The sequence below is a fragment of the Equus przewalskii genome, chromosome 21, assembly GCF_037783145.1.
Source record: "Equus przewalskii isolate Varuska chromosome 21, EquPr2, whole genome shotgun sequence".
In the NCBI taxonomy this organism is placed as follows: Eukaryota; Metazoa; Chordata; class Mammalia; order Perissodactyla; family Equidae; genus Equus; species Equus przewalskii.
The window spans coordinates 28,690,357-28,706,356 of NC_091851.1; the positions used below are offsets into that span (position 1 = coordinate 28,690,357).

General features: G+C 46.8%; 1 protein-coding gene and 1 long non-coding RNA gene across 3 annotated transcripts in view; both read left to right on the forward strand.

Annotated features, from left to right (window-relative positions):
• The window catches only part of ARHGAP40 (Rho GTPase activating protein 40), a 37,789-nt gene that overhangs the window by 346 nt on the left and 21,443 nt on the right, over positions 1-16,000 (forward strand). The gene's annotated exons all lie outside the window — the stretch shown is intronic.
• On the forward strand, positions 9,304-13,724 carry LOC139078220 (uncharacterized). Its single transcript, XR_011531091.1, has 2 exons — positions 9,304-9,382; positions 11,998-13,724. It is a non-coding gene; the product is annotated as an uncharacterized lncRNA (long non-coding RNA).

A 16,000-nucleotide genomic window follows, 5' to 3' on the forward strand; every position in this document is an offset into this window, starting at 1 on the left:
GGAGACCAAGGCAAGGACCTACTATGTGCCAGGGGTGCATGTCATCAGTCCTCACAACATCCCTGTGAGGCAGGAACTCCCCTCGCATCCTTCAGATAAGGAAGCAGAAGCTCTGTGAGGTCAGTAAATGGCCCAAGGTTACTGGCTGCCAAGTGGGGGGGGTGCGTATTTCAAACCCTGGTGCCTGGACCCCAAACCTAGGCCCTTCCTGGGACACACACTGCCCTGGGCTCCTGCTGCTGTCCCCCTGCAGGGTCACTCATTTTTCGATTCTTAGAGACGTAAGTGACCCCCAGTATGTGCCATTTCCCCTTCCTCTGGATGTAGAGATTATTAGGGACCCCAGGGGTTATTTGGGGCTCCAGATTCAGGACCTTAAGCTTTGGAGTCTCAGCTGGCTCGATGTGAACGTGTGCTCACCTCGGCTGAGAACTCTCACCCCTCCTCCCTACTCAGTCTGCCTCTGACAGGCCAGAATTTTTAAAAAGTCATTTTTCCCCAACTATGATTACAGCATATTACGATATGATTATTATAAAAATTCAAACAGTTCAGAAGTTTGTATGCCTATTTCCAGAATCTACTACTGTGAAAATTTTGGCATATACCTTGGGAGAACATTTTTATAGGATACCACTACCGTGTGCTTCTAGGCTTCCTTTTATCCCTTAATTAGCATTATGGACATCTTTACATGTCGGTAACAAAGCGATCTGACTCATTCATTTTAATGGCGTCCCAGAATCCAACTTTATAGGATGTTCTTTGGTTAATTTTGAGCAGTCTCTGGCTAATGGACATTTAGCTTGGTTCTAATTTTTTAAAGTTATTTTATTGAGGTCACATTGGTGTATAATGTTGTATAAATTTCAGGTGCATATTATTACATTTCGGCTTCTGTTTAGGCTGCATACTGTTCACCACCGAGAGTCTAGTTTCCATCTGTCACCATACATATGTGCCCCTTTACCCCTTTCGCCCTCCCCCTCTGGTAACTATCAATCTGTTCTCCTTATCTATGTGTTTGTTTATCTTCCACAGATGAGTGAAGTCATACTGTATTTGTCTTTGTCTGACTTATTTCACTTAGCATAATAGCCTCCAGGTCTATCCATGTAGTTGCAAATGGCACAATTTCGTCTTTTTTATGGCTCAGTAGTATTCCATTGCATATATATACACCACATCTTCTTTTTAACCCTTTTAAGCAATAGTGCAATGGACATCTTTGGGGATTTGTGTGGGTAATACTCATTCCTGAAAGCATAATTGCAGGTTTGAAAGGAATAATTAGAATCTTGACGATCTTGCCCAGTTACGCTCCAAGAAGGTTGTAGCTCAGAACACGCCTGCAGCAGGGGACCCCGTTGCCTTGCTCATTTCCACCCTAGGACCTGAAGGTTGACTGTGGCCTGACTGTGGAGAGTGGAGCCAGGGAATGGGGGGACCTGATCCTAGAACAACTGAGCCCACAGAATTCCTAGATGCGGGAACACCTTCCAGGCTCAGAGAAGAGGCAGAGAGCTCAGGGAGATCATTTCATTCATTCAGCGTGTTCACTGAGCTCCTGTGCGTGGGGGCCTCTGTCCTATCCGGGGCGAAAATTACTCAGGACGTGATTTTATTGCAAATCCATCTTAATAAGCCAAAGACGTGCCTGTTTGCATATCTGTCAATCCAGCTATCCATCCTTCCATCCATCCATCCATCCATCCATCTGTTATCTCTCTCTCTCCCTCTCTAGCCTGTATTAGTTTCCTATTGCTGCTGTAACAAATCACCACAAGCTTACTGGCTTAAAACAACACAAATTTATCGTCTTATGGTTCTGGAAGTCAGAAATCCTAAAAACCAGGGCTGTGCTCCTCCTGGAGGCTGTAGGGGAGGACCTGTCTCCTTTCCTCTTCCAGCTTCTAGAGGCCGCCTGCATCCCTGGCTCATGGCCCTCTTCCGTCTTCACAGCCAGCAGTGTAACATCTTCCAATTTCTCTGACTCTGACCTCCACTTCTGTCATACCTCCTTTTCTGACTCCAATCCTCATGCCTCCCTCTTTCACTTATAAGGACGCTTGTGGTTACGTTGGGCTCACCCTGACAATCCAGGAGACTCTTCGCATCTCAAGATCCTTAACTTAATCACGTCTGCAGAGCCCCTTTTGTCATGTAAGCTGACATATTCACAGGTTCTGGAGATTAGGAAGTGGACATCTTTGGGGGGCTATTATTCAACGTATCACACTATCATCTATCTATCTATCTATCTATCTATCTACCTATCTATCTATCTATCATCTATCATCTCTCTCTCTCCCTTTTTCTCCATCTCTCTCTGTCTCTAATTATCCATTCATCCATCTCTCTATCTACCCACCTACCTATCTGTCGCAGCTGTTCTCCGACCACCCGAGGCCTTCCCTTAATCTCTTGGTTCCTTGTGATCCCTGAGGCTATTAGTATTGAATTCACTATAAGAGTGCCTGACTCATTGGATGTGCTCAATACTTAATGGTTGAATAAACAAATGAATTTTGTTGCATTCCTTTTGTTACTTAAAACAACACTCTTACTTCTGGGGCCTGGCGGGGGGTGGGGGGGGTGGGGGGGGTGGGGGGGGGAGGGTGTAGTGGTTAACCCCGGCTTCCCAGGGTTCATCAGTTCAGATCCCAGGCATGGACCTAGCACTGCTCATCAAGCCATGCTATAGCGGCATCCCACATAAAATAGAGGAGGATTGGCACAGATGTTAGCTCAGGCCAATCTTCCTCTACACACACACACACACACAACCAAAAAAACCCCCAAATCCAGCACTCTTACGTCTAAAACAGTGGTTTTTCAAACTCCAGAATTCTGTAAAAGTTTTATTTGAATTTAATTTTTATTCTATTTTTTAAATATCAAAAAACTAGTAAAAAACACCTCACACACTTCTGTGGTATATCCCAAATATTTTTTGTCTCTATCAAAATGATATAGATTGTATGATCTGTAAACACTTTAAATTGAACTTATAAAATGAGTTTACAATAATATCATTGTTCTCTCTTTTGTTCATTGAGAGGAGATTCCACTATCAAAAAAATGTGCAAACCACTTCCCTGGGGCAGGGCTGGTCTGTCCTCCCCAGGCCAATGCTCCTGTGGATGGTTCACACTGATACGGGCTCCGGCTCGGTGAGTCAAGGAGTCAAAAGAAAGATTTCTTGGACTCTCAAGGTCTGACAGTAGTGCTTTTTTTATTCAGAGAATAGCATGGGAACAGGACCCACGGGCAGTGAAGAGCTGCAATGTGCTGAGGGTTAGAGCTAAATTGATAAGGCACAGGTATGTGAGTTATTTCTTTCCAAGACAAAGGAAAGATCATGAAAAAAAATCATTAAAATGTTATCAGTGCAGGTGGGGTCTGGTTATTGGGTGGTCCTATAACTTTAGATAAGAATCAGATCAGATTAAGTCAGGACGTCCTGTGCTTCCGGAGATGGGTATGTAGGGCAGGACGCCTGGGGCTTCTCCCTGAGGCAGCCTTGATCCTCACCAACACGGTCGCTATGTCAGTCCTTCCATCCCTCTGAGTTCATTCGTCTCACTGGTCACTCGCTCGTGAGTCATTTATTTATTCAATAAATTCCAGGGAGATGGTAAGCTCTCAGATGCCAGGCTGGGTCTGTTCTGTTCACCCTGTATCTCCAGCACCCAGGGCAGGGCTGGCCCGTTGTAGGTGCTCATGAAATGTTTGCTGGATGAATGACACGCTCACTGCTTCTGTGTGAAGTCCCACGATGGGCATGGGGTATGAGGATGAGTAAGATGCTCTCTCAGCCCTTAGGATGTCCACAGCCTCGTGCAGGAGGAAGATATAAGACTGGTCCGCTACAATATGATGCACTAAATGCTGATGGGAAAGGTCTGAGCAACGGCGACTGGAGTCAGTGTTGTCATCACAGAACCTCCTGTAAAGTGAATGGGACTAGAGTTTGCTCTCTGTGTGGACTGAGTCTTAGAATCCTGCAGTGTTAGCTTGGGAGGAGCCTTAATGACCCAGCGCTAGCAAGACAACTCTGTTAGGATTCCCTCCATCCTCGCTCCCAAATAGGCGTGTATTTTCTGTGAATTCACGATTGCTGTGAAATGCAAAAACCAGCAAGTGAAATCCCCTTCCCCCTCCCCCCTCCAACCCACTAGAATAGTAACTGTGAGCAGTTCAGTGTCAATCCTGTAAGATTTTATGCTTCATAAACATATTTACATACATGGAAAACATCTATGACCTAGGCTATGTATGTGATTATATTTATATACGCAAATTGGATTATACTACCTGTAGTAGTGTGAAACAACCTCTCCCACTTGGTAATATTTTTTCATGGAAATAGAGATCTACGTTGTTCCCTTTAAACGCTGCTTGATATTTCGTTTTATGACTGAACTGTCCTTTCGTTAACTAGCCTCCTCTGATGGACTTTTAGACTGTTTCTTTCTCTTCTCCTTTCTGTTTGTTATTATAAACTACGCTGCATTGTCTTAGGTATATATCTTTGTTCACTTATGATAAAGTCCCAGAATAGGAATCACTGAGTCCAAAGGTATAGACATTTAAAACTTTGAAACATATTGCCAAGTGGTTTCCCAGGAGGGTTGTACAGACTCACTAAGAGGCTACCAGCCTTTGTTTCTTTATGTTCTTGACATTCTTAACTGGACATTATTGCTCTTTTTAGTCTTTGCTAATTGTATCTTGTTTTAACTCACTTTCTTTTATTATTGGTGCAATTGAGCATCTTTTCACAGGCTGAGAGTCTGATAGATCAGAGGCAAGAAGACTCATTTCGAGTCTAGAGCAGCAGTCAGATTCCCTTAATCAACAGTGGGTTAAGGGACTTGACCAATTGCACACAGGTATTTTGCAGAATAACTCACTTTTACAAAGTCCACCTAAACTCTTTTCTTTTTTTTTTTTTTGAGGAAGATTAGCCCTGAGCTAACATCTGCCACCAATCCTCTTTTTGCTGAGGAAGACTGGCCCTGAGCTAACATCGTGCCCATCTTCCTCTGCTTTATATGTGGGACACCTACCACGGCATGTCATGCCAAGCGGTGCAGTGTCGGCACCCAGGATCCGAACCAGTGAACCGCAGGCCGGCAAAGCGGAACGTGCGCGCTTAACCGCTGCACCACCAGGCCGGCCCCTAAATTTGTATTTTGCTCATGTGCAGCTCTGAGGTCTCTGCCATTGAGGATAATGTCAATGGATCTCTCCAGATATCCTGTACCCTTAAACCTCCAGACACACACCCCTGTATGTGAACCCAAGCACCTATTGAATCACCACACACAGTTTAAATGTATCAGTGGTAGAAGGACAGCCTGAATCTTCACCAAAGCCCAGCTTCACCACCTACCTGTGGGACTCTGGGGAAGTTACTTAACCTCTCTGAGCCTCAGTTTCCTTTTCTGTAGGATGGTTGTGAACGGCAGTTCCTGCCTCTTAGGCTTGTTGTGAGGATGAAATGAAATTAATGTGTGTGAAGGGCTCAGCACAGGGCAGTATGAAGGGAGCGCACCTTATGTGCCAGACACCGGCCATTAGAGGAAAGGTCTCGGGGTTCAGCCCACATAGCACAGGTTTGTTCTCATGTGATCAGTGAATTCAAGCCTCCTGACTCCTTGGAGTGATAGAAAGATCCGCACCTGAGTCTTTTTTTTTTTTTTTTTTTTGAGGAAGATTAACCCTGAACTAACATCTGCTGTCAGTCCTCCTCTTTTGGCTAAGGAAGACTGGCCCTGAGCTAACGTCCGTGCCCATCTTCCTCTACTTTGTATGTGGGACGCCTACCACAGCATGGTGTGCCAAGTGGTGCCATGTCCGCAGCCGGGATCCGAACCAGCGAACCCCGGGCCACTGAAGCAGAATGTGCGAACTTAACCGCTGCACCACCAGGCCAGTCCTGCATCTGAGTCTTAAATCCTCTATTTATCCTTGGGAAAGTTACCGCACCTCTCTGAACTGCTTCCTTTATTTGCAAAATAAGTGCCATTCTAATACTTGCTGCTGTTTACACACGTCTTCCCAGATCTCCACTACAGAGCTGTCACCATGTGCTGCAGCCCCTAGGACTAGGCTGCAGCCCTGGTGGTTCCGCCCGGCTTTACAGCAGATGCTCTTGCAGGCGCATCTCTCCAGGCCTCACAGCAGGAGGAAATGGGCTGACTCTTGTTTACACACCAGCAAGGGGCGGGTTCCTTCTGACAGGCCTTTCTGTTTCCTCTCCTGCCTCACAGTGAAGCAGAAGGAGAAGGCGCCCCTTCACTGAGGGGTTAGGCTGCCGCCCTTCGCGACTCTGGGATTCTCCATCTCCCCTCCTGCCAGGTTTGGCCAGCACATGCTCACAGAGCGTGAGCATGTCTTTTTTGTGACACTTGTCAACCCTGGGTGTTAGCAATCTTTTTGGTGTTTGCTAATCTGATGGGTGAAAAATATTTCATTGTCTTAGTCTGCGTTTCCCTAATTACTTCTGAGGTTCAACATCTTTTCATACTGAGCATTTACATTTTCTCCTCAGTGGCTGTTCATTCATATCTGCTGTCTACCTTTCTATTGGATGTTTTTTGAGGATATTTTTTTCCTTATTGATTTCTAGGAACTCTTTATATAGACTAGAGAATAACACTTCATCATTTGTTGCAAATATTTCCTCTCAGCTGATCACTGGTCTTATGATTTTGTTTATGGTGTTGTTCGTAATACAGAAGTTTTACATTTTGATACAGTCAATCTTCAGGTGTTTACAGTTATGGCTTCTGGATTTTATTTTGCTTGGGGAGGTGTTCCCCACCACCCCTTATTTTTTCCCAACTCCATTCTCATCACTCCCTAATGCAGGCTCCTATCCATCCAGCAAAATTCCTTTGTACTTATCAGCATAACAACTTGCCCCCTTCCTCTGAGCTTTGCATATCTCATTCCCTCCTTGACTTTCACTGACTCTTCCTTTAAAACTGAGTTCTAACGTCACCTCCTCCAGGAAGCCTTCTCTCTGCAGCCCCATCCTGCTCTGGTTCCTGCTCTGTCCCTCAGGGCTCTTTGCTCCATCTTAGGTGGTTTGTAGGCAGCTCATTAGTCAGAAGACAGTTTTGCTTTTAAACATCTGTTGGAGCGCTTACGATGAGCCAAATGTTTTGCATGTCCTATTTTACCTCATCCTCACAGCCCTGTGTATACTATCGTCATCGTCATCATCCCCATTGTGCAGGGTGAGGGAGGGAAGACTAAAATACTTTCCCGTGGTCACACATCAAAATGACAGACGCAGACTCAGACCATCTGACTCCAGGGCATCGACCCTTGGCCACTGCGTGGAACGTCTCCTATTGCTGCCCTAACAAATTGCCTCAAATTTATTATCTTATAGCTCTGGAGGCCAGAAGTCCAAAATGGGTCTTTCTTCCTGGGCTAAAATCAAGGTGTTGGCAGAGCTGTGGTCCTTTCTGGAAAATTGAGGGGAGAACCCATTTTCCAGCTTCTAGAGGCTGCCTGCCCCCCAGCTCATGGTCTCCTTCCGTCTTCAAGCCAGTAGCAGCCAGTGAGTCCCTGTCATGCTGTCGTCTCTGGTTTTCACTCTTCTGCCTCCTTCTTCCTCACTTAAGGACCCTGGCATTTCCTCTCCACCGCCCCGCCCCCCCAGCCCCCGAGATAATCCAGGATAATCTTCCCATCTCAAGGTCGGCTGATCAGCACCCGTAATTCCATTTGCAACCTTAATCCCGCCTTGCCATGTAACATATATTTACAGCCTCCAGGGGCTAGGACCTGGGCGCCTTTCTCGGGGGAAGGGCAGTGTTCTGTCTACACAGCCACTCTTCCACACGGCTTCTCCAAACCGTAGTCAGCTGCCTCTACCCCCAGGAGTTCACCCCGCCGCACCCCTGCAGAAGCTGCAGGTTGGATGGGTGCATCAGAATCACCAAGGAGGCTTATTAACACCCAGATTACTGCACCCACCCCCAGAGTTTCTCATTCAGTAGATCTTGGACGAGGACTGAGAATTTACAGAGTAGATTTTGCACATCCAAGTTGGAGAGATTCGCATATCCAAGTTTTCTAGTAACTAGAAGGCTGAAAACCAGAGATGACAGCATGACAGGGACTCACTGGCTGCTACTGGCTTGAAGACGGAAGGAGACCATGAGCTGGGGGGCAGGCAGCCTCTAGTAAACCATCCAGTTTTAAATTTAAATTAGTTACAATTAAATAAAATTAAAAATTCAGATCTCCAGTCATACTAACCACATTTTAAGTGCTCAGTAGTCACACTCAGCTAGTGGCTACCGTATTGGCCAACACTGTTCTATACGTTGCCCAGCATATTAAAATATCTGATTAAGTGACTCAGGCAGGAACAAGCTAGTGTCTATGACCTTGTGCAAAGAGAGGATCAGGGCCAGCCTCAAACCCCTGGGGAGCTTTCAGAACCTCTCTGGCAAGCACCAAGGGGATGGACAGCTGGCTGGAAGCTCATTTGAAGGGGCAGCCACCACTCGGCTTCAGCTAATTGTTGTCACTGAAGGATGGGGCCCCAGGATTATCATCTCTTTTGATTTTTTTCCCAAGAGAAATTGAAACTAGAGGACTTTTAAATGTGAGACCTCCTCCTGTTCAGATGATGGCAAGCTACATTCATACGTGGTAAAAGCCAGTGGGGGTGGCCGTTCTGCCACTTCAAATGGAGAATGGTCAATCCTGATCTTCTGGTTGGGAACATCTGTCATCTCAGAGGTCATGGGCAGTAACTTAATTGCCCCCAGCCATCTCAAAAATGCAGGCTGCCCCTCCCAGAAGTGCTATGTGAGTTTCAATGCAATCCATCCATTCCCACCCCACTTTTGAAACCTTCTGTGCAATTCTTTGAACCCCAGCCACATAATGATGCTCCCAGGCAGTGCCTCCCAGCCCTGGCTGCACAATGGAATCAACTGGGCAGCTTTGAACAATATGCATGCCCAGGTCCCATTTCCAGTGGCCTTGGTGCAGGGGTCTGGGGTGTCGCCTGGGCGCTGGGACTTTGAAAAGCTGCTTGGGTGGGTCCAGTGCACAGTGAGGTCTGAGAACCACTGGCCTGGTCTCCACACCTGAAACACAGCTCCTTGGCCAGCGGGTCTCCTATTTCTCTGGCTGTTGCCCACCTTGACCAGCTGAAGGGAGCACCCCCAGCTGTGCCTTTCTCTTTCTCCGGGCGCAGCCTCAGATCTGATTCAGGAATCTAAATTCCATTGATTGTATTTCAGAATGTTCTCATTCTTGCTGTCTATAGCACAAAATAGCCATACTTGAAAATTCCACAACCCAGAGATCAGCTCCAGCAGGATTATTATGTGGAAGAAATATGGTGAGCATCGTTGAACAATTCAAAGAATGAGCACATTGGCTGGAATGAGCCAGTCTTATCTTAAGGGAAAAGTTGTTGCCTTACAGGGGTTAAAAGGAGCTCAGTTAAGATGAAACTCAAAAATGTAAATGCAGGATTTGCCTTTTACGACCCACCGCCACCCTGTCCCCATAGGGATTGCTTCATGGATGGCAGTGTTGCTGTGTACTGATGTTTAGGTTGTACACTGCATAAAGATGTTACATCCAAAGGGGCACCATCCACATCATAGCCATGTAAGTTATACAAAAGTACATGTGTGGGCATGGAGAATCCAGACTTACTGGCAAGTCCTAGAGCAGCAGAGGAGAGACCCTCCTTCATAAGCCCCCACTGGCACCCATGCCATGTATAAAAGTTCATGGGAGAGTATGAACAGGGAGCAAACTGTGGAAAGGCCACTGTCTCTGTTTTTTCCTTCTTGCATCTTCTCCTGTGCACTCTTCAAAGTCAAGGACGGTTGTCACTGGGTGTCACCAGGCTCCTCTGAGCATTCAGCATTCAACTGTCCTTGTCCCATGCTGAACCAGAGACTGGTGTCCGTGTTTCATCATATGGCCTCTAAAACAACCCAACTCCTAAAGCACTGGCTGGTAACGTTGATTTCCTGAATGTTCGGAGAGGAGAAAGAAGACAGATCACATCACACCCATACAGCAGTTCCGCCCGTGGGGGCAGTCGTCTCTGGCCATCAGCTCATCCCCTCTGTCCCTCCTTTCTCTTCACTCCCAGCTTCTTACCTGCCTGTGTTCCCCACTCAGCAAAGTGAAGCTTGGCCTTTCCCCAACAGTGACCGCCTGTTGCTCCTCCGGCGTGCCCCACTGGGAACTGAGCTCAGTCCATCTCGTTATGATAGATTATTATCCAACGATAACTAGGAGACAAGGAATCTTCAAAAGAGTCGGAACAACTGGTAGGAGGGAGAGCTGGGGCTGAGTCCAGGCCGGTGGTATTTCTTTTCCAACCACAGGCTGCATCTGGCCAGTGAAAAAAAAGCTAAAGTCAGAATTAAGGACAAAAAGTTACACAAGGGGCTTATTGCCTAGTGGTTGAGACTATGGGTTATGGAGCCAGGCTTCCTGGGTTCAAAGTCCAGTCCTACCATTTACTAGCCAGGAAACCTTGGGCAAGTTACTCATCTGTAAAATGGGATAGTGATAACAGTAGGAACTTGCGAGGATTACAGTTACTCCATGTAAAGCAGCGGTTCTCAGCGGGGGAGATTTTGCCCCCCGGGGGACATGTGATGTCTGAAGACATTGTTGGTTGTCATAAGTGGGAGGGATGCTTTTGGCATCTAGTGGAGGGAGCCCAGGGATGCTGCTAAACATCCTGCAATACACAGGACAAAGAATGACCCAACTGAAATGTTGCAGGGTCCCGGGTTGAGGGAGGGACCCGGTTGCAGTGCTCAGAGCAGCACCTTGCACGTGGTAAATGTTAGTGCACACTGGTCAGAGTGCTCAGTGCCAGCCACTCCAGGGCCTGTGTCAGGATCACTTTGTCACTATGACCATGTGGGCTGTGCTTGTGACTAGAGCCTTCTTAACTCATTGTAGCTTCTGTAACAATCAAGATGAGGATAGTGGTGATGCTGCTAATAATAATAATTAATATCACAACAGTTCCTATTTCTTGTGCACCTAGTATAGGCCAGATATCTCGCCAGCCATCTTATTTACATGTTTTCTGGTCCTCCCAGAGAAGGTGGCTGTGATTAGCCCCTGCTTTGCAGAGGAGATGGAAGCTCAGGGAGGTGAAACCTCTCACCCAGGATGTCAAGGCGTAAGGATGGAGCTCAGCCTCTGTTTAACTCCAGAACGCTGCCCACGCAGCCACTGCCCTTTTCTGCAACCTGTCAGTGTTTCATCAGAGTCAGGGAGGCGACAGCAAGGGCAGGCGCTCTGAGAGGAGTCCAGGGCTGCCTAAGAGCCCTATTGCACTTTGTGGGGAGGCCTCGGCCAGGCTGAGCTGGAGAGGAGGCCAGCCACGCCTCCACCCGCACCTCCTGATGTGCTGCATTCCTGGTCCCTTGGTCATGCTGGCTTCTGGCCTCTCTAAGCAGGCTCTCAGCTGAGCTTGAGTTTCCTCGGCCCTGCCCTTCGGCAACTGCTTTTGCCGCCCTGTCATCTGATTCTTGGGGCCTGCCCTGACCCCAAGGGCAAGGGTCTTGCAAATCTCCCATCCCTACCCTTGTTTGCCTATTCTACAGTTATGGAAACTGAGGCCCAGAGAGAGAAAGGGCCACATCCACGGTCACACAGAGAGTGAGGAGGGGCTTGGACAGGTCACCGGGAGGGAGAAGGAGCTTGTTTATGCGGAGAGAAAGGCTTTGCATTCGGGAAAGTTCTAAGCAGCTGTGAGGGCTGCCCTGGCCCTCTGACCTGGTGGCGTATCTCATCCACAAGCTGGGCTCGCACGACTCTGGCTGCTTGCTGTAGGACAGGAGCTAGGAGCTGCTCACCGGCTGGGCAGTCTCAGGCAAGTCACTCATCCTGCCTGAGTCTCAGGTGGGAAGCGCCCAGAAGCAACACATATTCATCAAATTAACACTCACGGAAGACTTCCTGTTCCAGGCACCTTTCTCCACCTCTCTACCTGGCCATCGAGAGGCTCAATAAAGAAGGAGCTCTTACACTGCGCTGCCTGAGGCAGTCTCCCTGTGAAAATGAGGAAGCTGAGGCTGCTAGGTTCACGGCTCCCCAAGATCACTACATGAATCAATGACAGATCCAGGAGTCGAAGTCAGGCCTGTCTGAACTTTGAAACTTGCCGATCTGGTTATCCGTTGTTTAGTGGGCAAGCAGGCAGTGCTCAGTAAAAGCTTAAAAACAAAATTACAACTAGACACAATTAATTGTGCTGTACACTTAGGATGTGTGCACTTTTCTGCAAACACTATGCATCAATAAAATGTAAAAAACAAAACACAAAAAACCTGACCTGTTTGTGAAGCTCGAAACAAATTCTGTGGATGTGCTGCGTACCCGTCGTTCTCTGGCTAAATGGGGGACTCGTTGCCACACTGCGACATGGGAACTTGGAACAATGACACCTTGAGATCCATGGGATGTCATTTCATTTCTGTTCTTTCCTGTGCCCCTGTCTGATTGCCTCAAAAAGTTCACCCAGAGAAATGATTGCTCCCCTCTCACCACTTAGCCGTCAAAGCGGTGACACAGTTGACGCCTTCTGTTTTGGTTTACTCACCGCGGTTTTCAAATTGTCGTGAAAACACACAGATGCTAGTAATTTCCAAGCGAATCGCAGAGCAACGAAAGGAACCGAGCTGTGCACCAGCATGGGGTACCAAACGGATTCACAGGAGGCGCACTGACTAGCAGTTTTCTTGAAAAGAATAAATAAAGCGGAACAGCCAATTTTATAATTAACTGGGAATTGGTCTCCAGTGAAGCTTCTGCTTGGGGAAAACGGCCAAGCTGTTGCCGGGGAGAGGCTGTGTGCCCTGCCTCTTCCTGTGGGCACTCGTGGACCTGAGATTTCTTTGCTTTCCACATTTGAGTGTGTTTCAGGATGGGAGCGTTTATAACTTGGAGTCGAGCTCGGTGTGTGACAGGACTCCTGGGGAAAGGCACAGCCAGAGTCTAAGAGTAAGGTGCTCTCCAGAGAGGCCACATGCAAAATGAACATAAGTCCCCTTGTTCAAAAATCACTAAGAATTTCAAGATGATAATAGTGGGGCATTAAACCAAGCATGAGGCCCTTCTAAGCATGGGTCCCTGTGTGACTGAGCAGGTCATACCTCGCTGACGCTGGCCCTGAGTGGTAGCTCACACCTCCGGAAGTTGGGGGGACATCTATGGGTGGCATCTCAAGTTGAGGGCAAAATACAGCCTCAGGGCCTCCAGGGCACAGGACCACACAAGACGGGGCCAGATAGACAGCAGGAGCAAAACCAACACCCTGTTCTGGGCTGCAAAAACAAAAGCAAACAAACAAATCCAACAGAACAATCCTTTTTGGAAGCCAATTTGGCAAGAAATGTCAAAATTCCACAACCCCTTTCATTCAGCAGTGGCACTTGTAGCACTCTCTCCTCCTGTTACCTCGGCACAAAGGAAAAGGTGGTAGAGAGTAAGGTGTTTATCTCAGGGTTCCTTGTGATATTGACAAATGGAAAGAACCCCAGCATCTGTCAAGAGGGGATGGATGAAAAACCACGGCACCTCCCCAGATGAGGACATCTTGTGTAAAATGCACCGTGTGGGTGTCCCTTTTGAGATTGAACTGCTCAATGATATCATCTAGGACCTAGTTTTTAAAGTTTCTTTTTATTGCTGGATGTGGTGTCCTCTTTGTTCTAAGCCTGGATCCCCATCGTGTGACCACCAACTCCTTGGGGCTACTTGTTTTTCACCCATGTCTACAGCAAGTTGTCTATATCCCAGAATTCCCAACAGAAGTCCTGAGCTTTACCTTCTTTGAATTAATTCTTGTGACTGGAGGAATGCACACGGTGGTTCTTTTCTTTTCTGTTTTTTTTTTTTCAAATAATAGCTTTATTGAGATATAATTCACATGCCATATAGTTCACCCATTTGAAGCGTACAATCAGACAGTTTTTAGTATATTCACAGAATTGTGCAGTCACCATCACAAGCAATCTTAGAACATTTTCATCACCCCAAAAGAAACGCTGTACCCATTAGCAGGCATTTACACAGTGGATCTTAACCTAAGCGTAACTGAACCTGTTTCGGTGACTAGGATGGAGTGGGTGGTGGCTGCCACACAATGGGGATGAGTGGAAAGGATGTTGGGAAGGCAGCCATGATGTCCACTACACCTGTGCTCCACTCACTTGTGACGGTGTGACCTGCCTTTATCCTGCCCTTGTCCCATGATGCCGACGGCCTCCTGCAATGCGCCTGTCATTGGGACTTGCCTTCTCTACCTCACCAAGCTCTCATTTTAAGAATGACGCCAGTGCAACAGGAGTGGGCCAGATCTCATGTAAAAGGGATGCAGTGGCCAGGATTGGGGAAGCCCTGCCTTGGCAGAGGGGACAAATTATGCAAAGACATGGAGGTATGGGAGAGAGTGGAGAACCTGTAAACTCATAACTGGAAAATGAGGTTCATGTGAGGAGTAGCAAACTATGAGGCTGGCGTGTTTATGTCAATCTCACATTTCCAGCAGTTCTTGCTTACATTTTTGCTGTGCTGTTAAGTGCATCAAGGTTCCTAACATCATAGGTTCTTTGTGGATTTACTCTTTTTTCCCTCTTTGAATGATTTTTAATCTGAAAGTACTATTGATATCTTTGTCATTTTTCTTGGCATTTACCCAATATTTGGTCATCTTTTTTTACTTTACCCTTGGCTATTTTGCATTATGTGTGCTTCCCCCCCAGCTTTGTTGAGATATAATTGACATATAACAGTGTGTAAGGAGTACAGTGTGATGATTTGATACATATATATTGCAAAATGATTACCACAAAAAGGTTAGTTAACATCTCCATCATCTCACATAATTACTATCCCTTTTTTTCGGTGGTGAGAACATTTAAGATAGACCCTCTTAGCAACTTTCAAGTATCCAATACAATATTATTAACCCTAGTCACTCTCCTACTCATTAGATCCCCAGAACTTATTCATCGTATAGCTGAAAGTTTTTCCCCTTTGACCGACATCTCCCTATACCCACCCCCACCCCCGCCCCCAGCCCTTGGCAACCACCAATCTACTCTCTGTTTCTATGAGTTCAGCCTTTTCAGATTCCACATGGAAGTGAGATCACGCAGTATTTCTCCGTCTGACTTACTTGACTCAGCATAATGCCTTCAGGGTCCATCCATGTTGTTGCAAATGGCAAGACTTCCTTCAGTTTATGTCCAAATAATATTCCACCGTGTGTGTGTGTGTGTATACATATATATATATCACATTTTCTTGATCCATTCATTCATCGACAGACACAGGTTGTTCCCCTGTCTTGGCTATTGTGAATACGCTGCAATGAACATGGGGGTGTGGGTATCTCTTTGAGATGCTCATTTCATTTCCTTTGGATGAATACCAATACCAGTGAGATTGCTGGACCAATACCACTGAGAATGCTGGCTCTATTTTTAATTCTTAAGGAACCTCCATGCTGTTTTCCATACTGGCTGCACCAATTTGCATTCCCACCAACAGGGCACAAGTGTTCCCTTTTCTCCACATCCTCGCCAATGCTTGTCATCTCTTGTCTTCTTGATGATGGCCATTCTAGCAGATGTAAGGTGATATCTCATTGTGGGTTTTTGGTTGTTTTTTTTTTTTGGTAAGGAAGATTCACCCTAAGCTATCACCTGCTGCCAATCCTCCTCTTTTTGCTTGAGGAAGATTAACCCTGAGCTAACATCTATGCCAATCCTCCTTCATGTGTATGTGGGATGCCACCTCAGCATGGCTGACGAGTGGTGCATGTCTGAGCCCGGGATCTGAACCTTGGAACCTCAGGCCACCGAAGCAGAGCCTGCTGAACCTAACCACTATGCCACAGGGCCGGCCCTATCTCATTGTGGTTTTGATTCACATTTCCCTGATGATTAGCGCATATGTGCTTTTT